This window comes from Cyanistes caeruleus, chromosome 6 (genome assembly GCF_971803275.1).
Source record: "Cyanistes caeruleus chromosome 6, bCyaCae1.hap1.1, whole genome shotgun sequence".
NCBI classification, from domain to species: Eukaryota; Metazoa; Chordata; class Aves; order Passeriformes; family Paridae; genus Cyanistes; species Cyanistes caeruleus.
The window spans coordinates 54,666,654-54,678,720 of NC_141706.1; positions in this window are offsets into that span (position 1 = coordinate 54,666,654).

Below are 12,067 nucleotides of genomic sequence, written 5' to 3' on the forward strand. Positions count from 1 at the left end.
AAGACCTAAACACAAATGAATGTTGAATTCTGTGCACAAGAGTGGGAAGCAGTCACTCGATAGTGCATAACGATGTATGTGCAGTTTTGGAGAGTAGTGTTCTACTTTAGATATTTCCTGAGTTCAGCTTGTCCACTCCTCTGGACAGTGAAAAAAAAGACAAAGACAATTTTTGAGGGCTCCTCCAACTGCAGCAAATTTCTTAGTGAATAGAAAAGTCATCTAAGAGCACATATGAGGAATGAGGTCTTGCTGAACAGTAACCTGGCTGTAACTCCTTTTCACTGGAGATCATCTTTCTACTAGACCACCAGATTATACAATGTTGTCCTGGGTAACCCAGTGTGTTACTGTATTCCATGTCTACCTGCACCCAAAAATATTACTGTGTCTCTAAGACCCGATAGCTGGACACAGAGCCGCAGAGGTCAGCGTGCCAGGTCCTTCAGAGGTCGGGGTCCCTCAGGCAGAATTCTCTTGCCCTCTCCCTTTCTTTCTTGAGGGGAAGTTGGAACAGAGCAAGGCAGAAGCCTTCCTTTGCTCTCTCTGAGCTCCTTACCTGCTTGAAAGAAACTGCATTTTGCAGTGCTGAGCTGCTCCAAGGAACTTTTCACAATACCTGCCCACAGCACGGTGCACAGCCAGAGCCATCGGGGCTGGGAGGCGCCGGGTTCGGTGCTTGGGGAGACCACCTGTGGCAACACACTGATGGATGGCTCAGAAACTGCAGTGCTGACACCAAACAGATCCAGCCAGCCGAGGAGGAGGCAGAGAAATGGACTCTGCAGGTTTGCTGAGTTCTCTGGCTCCTGAGTTTCCGAGCCACCAGAGCCTTTCAGCCACCTCTGTCAATGAAGCTGCCACCACTGGAGAGACTGAGAGGGCATTGCCTGTGAGATGCAGCAACTTTGTACCCACTCTTTATTTACTGCTATTTTTCTTACTGCTGTTTTATTTTTTAGTAAACAGCTACTTTTTCACTTATATCTACTTGCATTTGTCTCTTTATAGATGCAAAAGGAGGGGTTAAAACTAAAAAGGGAGGTAATTAATTTTGGAGTGTCCGCCCACTTAAATTATCTTAAACCAAGACAATGTTTAGGATATATCCCACTTTATCTGCTAGAGGTCTATGAAAAGGCCCCAAGTCTATGGCCTGGTCCTACAGTGGTAACAGCCTTCTTGCTTCTTCAAAGGCTAAGAAATGAAAAGATCACCTCACTGTACCAGTCATAGGCAGCCTCAAACCTCAACTCAACTCTTGTTCTTGATCTTTTCTCTAGTCTCTTGAAAACTAGAGACTATGCAAAACTACTTGACTATGCTGCAGAATGTGCAAAATCATTTCTCATGGATCAGCATTACACTCATAGCATGACTTTCCATCTGTCCCAGCTGCTGCCTCTGCTGCTGTCCAGCGACAGGGAGATCCAACTTGTCTCTGGGCAAAATGCACTTCTTTCTGGGAGGCTGTTTTTTAAATCAACCTCTTTCTAGGAGTTTGTTTTAGGTTGTTGTGAGCTGTAAACAAGCAGGATGACTTTACTAGAAAAGAGTCAACCAAGATTTTTGGCTCACATTAGCTAGTCTGGAGAATTTTATTGTATTATTGGCATGTTTTGTCCTAACACCCTGAGCTCCATAGTGACTTCTCCAAATACACTGGAAAGCTGACACACTGCAAAAGTTAATGGACTCTAGATGAGAGAGTCTCTAGAGAGCCCTTACCGTACTTGATGTTCGAAGCACCCAGATGCTGAAAAGCTGTGTCCCCTTGTTTAAAGCCAAGGCTGTTTCTCACCCTGAGAAAGGGATTTTGCAGTAAATCATCCTCAGGGCATAAAACCACCATTCATTGCCTATGGCATGAGCCAGCTCCCAAAATGCAACATCAGCTCCAGAGACCAAAATGAGTTTAGGTTCAATGATGGTTTCTTTTGGGCAGCCTCCAGACTCTGAGGATGCAACTGCAAAGCATTCTAGCGAGACTCACAAGAATATGCAAATGGACCACAACTGAGTCTCCAAAGTTGCACTCCCAGGGCTGGCCTGCCCTGCAGTGCAACACAGAAGTCCTGAGCAAACAGAAGCTTAAGCCAGCACATTTTCAGATGACTGGGCAACTGAGCCACAGGAGCCCACTCACGTGCTGCTGACTTCCCAGCCTGATGGTCTGGCAGCGAGGGGAGGCCGCACTCTGCTTCCCAATGCCTCCTCCTCCTCCAGGGCTGGCAAATACAGGATTATTTCAGAGCCCTTTGAAGCATCTCTGAGCTACTTAAACTTAGATGCTTTAAGTTTTTTTCCCTTCTTTTCCCTTCCCCCTCTCCTTTTTTTTTTTTTTTAATTCCTTCTGTTGGAGATGGAAATCAGTTGCTCAGAGACAAAGAGTCTGAATCTACAGAGCTGGCCATTGGGATGCTAGGCAGTGCCTGAGCATTGGAGGTTGAAGATTTCATGTGATAAAAGAAGCTGAAGCAACACTAAAATAGGTTTTTGTGTGCCTAATTTCTTTGAAAACTTAATCCTTGCACTCTCCCTTTGTGGGTTACAGGATTAGTGCAGCATCCACACAGACATGCTATCCTTCAGAAAGGTAATGAGGCATTCATTAATGTGCCTGTCTTTATATTTAGCATTAATACATTAAGCACTCCACATGCAAATAGCTATGTCAGGATTTCTGTACAGTCCTGTACCAGAAGCCAAACTGTCCAGCTCCATCTTGATAATGCTGCTTTCCTTCACTAAGAAGTCAGAGCAATGAAATCTCACAGTGTTCAGAAGGAACAATGGTTAAGTACAGATACATAATCTTCAACAATGCTCAGCAAAAGAACTGGAAAGGATTTATAGTTCTAAGTTAGAAAAACTGATAGTAATGGAAAAAAAAAAGTATGGGTACTTTCTGCCTCCTGTGAGGTTTATGAGGATGTACCAAAATGAAGGTGAGTGTTTGGAGTTGCACTTCACCCAGAGAGTGCTCTCTTGGTGGAAGTACTGGCATACCCCCAGCAACATTCCTTCTGGGGTTTTTTCCATAGATAGATAGATAGATCGACAGACTGCTGTTCTTTGTGCCTTGGTGTGATGCCCTTCCCTCACAAGAAAGAAGCCACCATATTGTGTCACTATAAAGTTGTGAGTTACTGTTCAGTGGGAAATGTGACAGTGATTTAACAAGATTTGTCAGCAAGGTATACTTGATTAATTACTGCATAGAGGACAGGGTCTGACAAAACTGTCAGGAAGACCCTCCCACTGAAGGATGAGGTTCAGAATAGCCTGTCCTGCTTTCTGAACCCCTTCTCAGAGAGAAGTCTCGGCACACTGGGGTCCACTCTTAGTCCCAAGACTTGGTCAAGAGTCTATGGCTGAAGGATTACACATGCACAGTGAATCCTTTAGACAGCTCAGCTTAGAAGTCCAAGATTATCCTGCCATTGACCACTTAGTGAGGATCTGTTGTGGGGAGGGATCTCTCAGCCTGGAGGAGTAACCTTGAGAGGTGTCCCTGCTCAAGGAGAGATCCTGGCGTGCAGCCCGCTGCCGAACAGGAGAGCTCCCTGGCCCTGGGCTGTCCGCTATTTATAGAGAAAGATGAGTGACTTATGGTCATATTTGCATAGCAGCAAGACGTCTGGGTCACCATCCCAGACAGCTCCTGGCTGCCATGTTGCCATCCACCCCCAAAGTCCAGAGTGAGGTGGAGGCAGCCATCACTTCCTCTACTGATAGTGGTTATCGCTTAAGAGGGGTTGGGGAAAGCACACTTCACGGGATGTTAAGAGTCCCAGAGATCCACTACACTAGCAATTTACAGTTATATTTAATACTTTAAGTAGTTATTGAAGGCATGAATATATTGCTATCAAGTGACAAGGTATTTCAAAGTCCTATAAGCCGAAATCTTTCCTGTGAAACAAAGAATGGGAACAGCTGCCTTCTGGAAAGGTGCCTTGTTTTGCCTTTTTGATCATGAATTCTGCATTTCTATGCTTGTCTGGATTTTGTTAGAACAATTTTTACATCCAAACTCATATGTAGGTCATCTGTCATCCAATTATTGGAGGTTATTCAAAGGTTATGTTTGAAGTACTCACTGGAGATATAAAGCAAGTGTTTCATTCATTGATAGTGATTGCTGAACAAAGGCTTAGAAATCCTAAAGGAACTATCAGAATGGATTTGAACTTCTACACCACGGGAAGAGTGTTGTGAAGGCAGTGTGACCTTGATGGAAACAGCAGGTAACTGTGCTCACACCTTCTGAAGTATGAGGGACACATTTGCATAATTGACTGGAGGTGCTTTTCATGTGACTGACAAGTTGACAGCTATTAATTATCTTAATATTTGCTTCAGGTTCTGAGCCTGCACAAAGCGATTAAAGATACTTTTAGAAATTAGTGGTATTGTTTGCACTCCTTCCTCTAATTGTTTGCTAAATAATTTACCATCATTATGTTTCAAATCTCTGAGTACTGCAAATAGTACTTAAATAGTATGGTTTAATGCAGAGGGAAGTAACTACAAATGTGTAAAGAATGTGTGGAAAAAGGGAAGAAGGGTAGATCTTAACAGCAAAGTGTCTTCCTCACCTAAATTTGATGTGATCATTTAGAGATGGCTGGTATCAAAGTGCTGTAACCTTTCAGGCAGGCACACAGGCTCTGTTTTTATTGTGTGGATGTTAAGTGGACTGTTAGGAACTTGAAGACTGCAACAAATTTTCCAACAGTTTGCATTTCTGAGTGCCAAGTAGCACACCAAATTAGATCCCTCCAGAAATCAAACTCTACCCATCGGTTCTCAGCATCCCTCACCTGAAACTGACTGCACAGCTTTCTGTGTTCTCCTCTGCTTTCCTTTAGGTCATTGTGATGCCAGTGGTGTACAGTCTATTCTGAAAATATGGTGGATATCCTTTCAGTATAAATTTCACCTCATATGCCTTACCAAATGCATGACTACAGTTTGTAAGCATGTCATGTATTGCTGCTGTGTTTTCTATTGAGATGAAATAAAACAAATGATGCAGTAATGTTTTTGAGAAGAAATTGAAATTCTGGGAAAGAGATAATGAAAAGCTCTGACTTTTGTAATTTCTAATCTGAATTCAGAGTGATCTGAATTTGTGAGCAACAGGGAAGCTATGAGTCTTTTCATTTTTGAATCTCATTATCTTGCTTAGATCACTGAAATTTCCACAACTTAGCAATCGCCGTGTGGTCCAGAAGTCAATTACTGGATAATTACCGGAAGGCAGTGGTCAGCCTTAGATGGCTGCTGTTGTCACTGCTATGCCTCATCAGCAGCAGAAACTTTTAGTATTAGGAAAGAATTCTGGCCAGCTCAGACAAGGTGTCCCATGTCAGTCTTGAGGCAACAACTTACCTTGTGTATGAGCTTATATATAATTGATAAAATTGATTATGCTGATATGTGGCAAAACAATTCCTGAAAACTTAGATTTCTGCAACATATTGACCAGCTTCCCTCCTCCTGCGTGACAATGCAGACCTTCTAATCATTATCCTTAGATTATCCCACTGCCATGGTCAGCTAAGGTCAGCCTTAAACAGCAGCCCAGCATCAGTGGATGCTGAAAGGCTGTGGTAGAACCTTTTTATTAGATTTAATTTAAGCCATGGGCAGTATTTCCCCATTTCCATTATAAACATAGGAAGAAAAATTCAAGCAAAGTATTATGAAAGAAATGATGGGAATCCTCTTACATATTTATGAACAAATGCACTGTTTTATCCTATGGTGTGTGTGGACTGTTCATATGCTAAACCTTTGGTAGATTTAGTTTCATTCTGCAGAAATTTCTCAAAAAAAAATAAAAAAATCATGCTGGGGAAAGTAGAGGAATACCATTTCCAGACCTTAGATCAATCCTGATTAATTACATTAGTCATTCAAAGGTAACAAATGTGGACTGCACTGTGCCTCATATTGCCTCATGCCCCTGTTCAAGTGGAGTCCTTCCCATTCCCAGGGGATGTATTGGTATTGCTGACCCAGCCAACCCACTGGCTCTCCATGAACCCACACTGCCTAACGCTGTACCTGAAGGTGCAGGTGCATCTGCTCTGTTCCTCTAGACCTCTGGCAGGATATCAACCTATGTAAGTCTTTGATGTCCGTGTAAAAATATATGGACATCAAAGTATGGTATAAACTGTGATATTCAAACTTGATAAACAACCAAAAACATCACTGCTTTGTGCCAGATTAATACAGGCAGATCCTTCCAGTTGTTATTTGGCTGCTCTGAGCACTTGGCTATCATCTCTTCCCCTCTGCTGTGTGTAGCAGGGCTGACAGCTGGGGACAGGAGTTGCAGCTTCACTTATCCAAATTCAGAGGAAGACAGCAATCAGGCTCCAATCCCCGAAGGCTTTTATTTCCTGGCTGTTAAAACAGAAAAAACATTCACATCTAGATAGCAGGGACAACCTTTGGAGAAAGAAAGGCGGGGCAAACTCTAAACCTGGTTGAATATCCAGCAACTATCATTCTGCCACACAAACACACAGAGCTGTTGCTATGCTGTGCACAGACTCCTGATGGCCAGCTGTGTTTTACCCCCATTTAACTAGAGTTCTCACATACATGGATGCAGCTTGATAGCTGCCTCTATCATGCAAGTTCCTCTTGGCTCCACAGATACTCATAATGATCAGAATATTTTTGACAGACCTGAGGCAGAATTCATTCTTTTCATGCACAGAATATAATTAAATCGTATTTGGAAGAAAAAAATGTAGGGTTTTTTTAATGGATGTTTGTTTATATACTAAATGCAATATTATGGGTTCCTTGAACTGAATTTGCTGGAGGAACTGCACTTATTTGCTTTCCTTCTTTCCTTTGCCTCTAGCTGTCTGTTCCAGAACAGGGGCTCCCATTCTTCTCTGTCCACCTATTACAAAAGCACAGCTACAGGAGAGTATTTATGCAGCAAATGGTACTGCTGCCATCTACTCGTTGAAGGAAGCATTACCATTTCCTTATTAATCGAGAGCACGGCTCAGCTGATGTCCCAGATCACCTTTGTCTTCCCTGAGTCTAAATATTTAATCAGAATTTTATCTCACTTGCGCTTTGTATCCACCAGAAAAATCCGCCCACGTGTTTTCTTTTCCCTTAGCCACAGCAACACAAAACAAGTAGCTGCATGAACATTACAGTTTCCTATTTCTTGATGGAACTAGGAGTAACTAAAAGGATGCCAGCTGGGTCAGAAATGTTTCCTGCAGCTGTGCAATTAACAATGTGTCTCTCTCACAGAGATCCTCTTGGCGTCTGCTGTTGCTCAGCTCTGACTACAGTGGAGACCTTCATTTGGCAGATGGCCCTTGCAAAATTTTTCTTTATTATTTAATAATACATAATATTATATAATAATAATATTCTATTGTAAACCCAGCTCCTAATTTATTTTTGCATTTGCCTTTGATAGATCTTTGAGTTTCACTGAGGTCCCTAACTGTGATTAAGAGAAAGTTTTGTTTCTATATGTCCAAATGACTGTGACTCAAAATTTAACTAAAATTAAAAGACTACATACAGGGGTGTTGCTTGCTCAGCAGGACCCTCCAACATCTAGATTCCCTTCGACACGAGCAGAGGGCTTTTTCTGCTGTCCAGTTTGTCTTCATGGTGCTTCTGAGATTAACCTGCAATTGTGAGCATTTTGCTATCTGTGTGTTTGACAGGGGAATTCAGGACTGAAATTTTCTCTAGAATTACTTCAATTCAAACCCCCTTGATTTTCCAATTTTATTTTTGCAATGATTTTTTATTTTGCTGCCTGTCAGATTCCTTTATGAAGTATTGAGGATGTGCCTAAAACATTTAAGGGGTGTTGTTTCCAAGTATCTCCTTGCCAAGCCTTTCTCTGTCTGGGGATTTGCTACATATAAAAAGTGATACTAAACTACTAGGGTACCTTGGAATTAGCCCGTTTGCAGATACTTTTGCTATGGCAATGTTTGTGCAATACATCAATGTAAAGAAATAAAGATGACATTTTCTTAGTTACAAATGTGAAACGTACACCTCTTTAGAAAAATGCCTTGATTCATCGCATTGCACTCTTTTCAAATGGCACAGAATTGCTCTGTGTTTTAAAACATTCTTGCTGAAAGTTTTATACATTGGCACTTCCTTCTGGCCTCCATAAATGCCATTACAGCACCCAAAGGAATATTGTGCTCTGGAAGCCTTCTAAAAGCCTAACGACAGAAGGAATATGTTAAATTCTAAAGAAGTAGGAATTGATGAAAGCATCCTATGTCTTTCTTTTTTCTTTGTCTTGTTTGTGAGCCCTCTACCACTGGGACATGAGTTCCAACTGATTTTTAAACATGCTTGAGTCATCCTTCCCTTGGAAGAGTGCAAAGGGCTGCAAACAGAGCAGCTCTGCCTTAGCCCATGGATGCACTTAGCATGAGGCATCTAATTCACTCAGGGGATTATCACCTGCTTAAGCAGTGGAGGGGATGGCTGCTAGAAATTTAGATGGTCATGTTTCAGTAAATACATCAACAGGACATGTGTATCTATTTGCTTATTAACTTGTCATAGAAAACAAACTGTGTAACACCAAGTGATGCTTCCAGTTGGCACTGGTCAGAGTCTCCACAGAAATACAGCTACCCTTTACTATGTAATTGTCAGGCAGAAAATTACAAAGAAATCCAAATGATCATTTCAGAGTAGACAACTTTTCATAATGATTTATTTCTAAATGTCTCTGCCTCACTTGTGTAGTATTAAATTAAAAACTTGCTTTTCTTTTAAGCCCTCACATGAGTAAATTTATTTTTTAACTGCCATATTTAGAGATGTAATGCATCTTTCACATTTAAATATATTGAAATGGGGTTTCTTAATAGCAACTCTGGATCAGGGTTTTTTAAGCAATTACTTTGGTGTATACATTATAGAAAGCTCCTATTATAAAAATAATGATTTCATAGTAGTAAGATTTATATTTGCCATATTTATATTTTTATATTTTATATTTTATATTTATTTCTAAATTCAAAAATGGATCTCAGCAGATTTGTGGGATGAATGTTAGCAATTACTTTTATCAATGCTTTTGAAAGAAAGAGTTGGAGATAGGCATTTAATAAATTAATATGGAAATCAGGAATACAGAAGTATACAATTGAAAGACCTGGCACAATACTTCATACTTGAGACATCTTAGTGATTCAGGAGACTTTTCTTCATGACAGAAAAGGAAGGTGTTTCTGCCCCATTAATTGGCATGTGGCTGCTTTAACTGTGAGCCCCAGAGCTTCAGCAGGAAGAGGGAGGTGAGCAGGTGAGGACTGGGCTGGGAGGAAAAATCCACCCTGGGCCAGAGAGTTGCTGTTTGATGCAGAAGCTGCCCCAGGTGAGGAAACTCTTGGCTGATTCTGATGTTTTGTTTTCATCATTGTCTTCATATGACCTGTATGCATACTTCTGTCCAGCCACAGGGAAGAGAGGAGCAGAGCTGAGAACAGGAAAGTTAATAGAACTGAATATAAGTTATTTCATGAAATCCATTGGTTCCTATGGTGTGGCGCTGTACAGGTCAGTTAAAGACAGTGGTTTCAAATATTTGTTTTGTAATATAAAAACATAAGGCATGGAAAGGGCATTTCTGAAGGCATGGGAAGCATTTTTCTGAGAATTGGGGTCTGGGAGGATAGGAAGGAGAAAAGATTATTTTGTATTTCTCTATTATTATATTCCTTCCTCAGACATTCGCTGCTGGAGACTCTGAGACAGACGAGGCTGGAAGGAAGGACCTCTGCAGTGACCCTGTGAGTCTGGGTTTGAATGCTCATTCCCAGGGTCAAGGACCAAAGGAAGATGTGCAGGAAGCCTGGAAATTCCCAGTGGGGTGGCTACACACGCTCCCAGAGCTGCCACCAAAGGTGGGCAGGTGAATACCAGGCTACTTTTCTTTGCAATGTGTCTCACGGTCGTGTCAGATGCTTTCCCATGTTCGTTTCTGTTGGAAGACACGTGGCAAGAGCAGAGGCAGTAAATGTGCTACAGCATTTCTGGAGAGCTGTGAAGCCTGTGCCCCCATGGACATAAATCATCTTGGTTCTGCCACAGGCTGTGCTTGGCCACGGAGGGAGAGAACGAGGAAGGCAGGGAGGATGGATGCTGCTCATATTTTTGCCCATTCTGGAAACACTACTCCTATTGAGTTAAAAAAAATAATAATAATAATAAAAAACCAAACGTGTTTTGTCTTCTAAGGTAGGCTTTGGATGATTTCTTAAATGGCAGGGACACCTGGTGGTGCTAAAGGAATCCTGCAGAGCATCCAGCTGATCCCAGAGTGGCCTCTGGTGCAGTGGAGGGTAGGAGAGAGCCGTGATGCAGGGCAGGAGGGAATGGGCCAGAATGGCCAGAGACAGTTATCAGTTCCTCGGGTACTCTTTGTTTGCAAAGAGGCACGATAACAATTTGTTATGGAAATTAATTTAAAATTTTAATTTATATAATTTTTAATCATTAAGAAAACTCTTTATAAATTGATAACTGTAGTTATTTAAGGCATGGATAAAATATCGACCCTAATCTTCCCCAGCTGCAGTGAGTGATGCTATATGAAAAACACAATTAGTCCACAATTCTTCTGTGACCAGCCAGGATAATGATACTGGTATTTCAATGTCAAATCAACATTCTTCATATTGTTTGCAATAATTTCACACATGAGGAGAAAACATGGAACAAGGTTGTTCAGGTACCTGCAGAAGTTTCATATGACTGTTGGCCAGATGTTTAACCCGAAATTTGCATCCCAGTGCTTCCATGCCCCATTACTTAATGCTCTTAACACAGTCTTCAGCAGTCCTTTATACCTCTCCATCCCTCCAGAGGGTTGGGGGTGATAATGTATGCACCCAATACCACATTTCCCAAGAGTTTATAAGGTTATTTCTAAAATCAGTCCCCTTGCTGAACTGATTCTCTCTTGGATACCATGTCACCACAAAATGTGTCTCCTGAGGCCTGAGATGGTGTTTGGAGCAGTGGCAATAACTTACAGCCAGCCGGCTGGTGCCTCCACCGTGGTGACTGTGGAGCTCTCGCAGTGTGACACGACACAAGGTGTCCCAGCCCTCACCACCTCCACAGGAGCCTTTCCTTGCCCACCTGATACAGAAATCAAAACAACATAGAACTCCCTTTCAACCCCATCACAACTGCAGTCCTAAACCCTAGCAGCCAATCTCTTCATTCTCAGGAGCGTATGCTGCCAAGCAGTAGAACACTCACTCATTATCATCAGAAAATTTGCCTCCCTCACTTCCTTCATAATCCTCTTAATCCTATGCCTGCTGTTGGAGCTTTAGAAAGCAAATTACTTAACCTCTAAAACTGCTCTAATAGTTCATAAAAACTTTCATCTTGTAAACCAAAGATTGAAGATTATACCTCTTCTTGGAGTTCTTTCCCTTCAGAAAGAAAACCTTTATCTACAACTCTCAAAGCTGCTATTTTAAATCAAACTAATTTTTGACTCCTTTCTACCCCAAACTGCACAAATTGCTCCCCAAGCTAGCCCCCATAGAAGTTCTAAGATGCCAAAAAGGTTAGCAACAACTCCAAGCCTGCAACCAGAAAACCACCCTGGTCCCCATGGGTAGAACATAGCTGCCCCACTAAAACCCAGTCACAGAGACGAGACCCCCCCGCCATCAACAGTGTCTACACCAAACCAACGCTCAGAGCTGCTCCCACAGCCAGAACCAAAGCTTGCCACGCACCATACCCAACAATTCTTCAATCCCCCCAAGCTTCTGGAAAGGAGCCCACTGCCAGAGAGAGAGTAAAAACAAAACCTTCTGATATTCTGCCCAAGCACACGAAAAACAGCACCAGCAACACAAAGGAGGTACCTGGACTCATCAGCCACCCACACCCAGCAACAGATACCGAGACCAAACCTACCACCCCATAATAATAATAAGGGTTGGATGCCACTGCCAGTTCTTCTAAAATGAATAATAAACGATAAAGCATGCACCCAAAA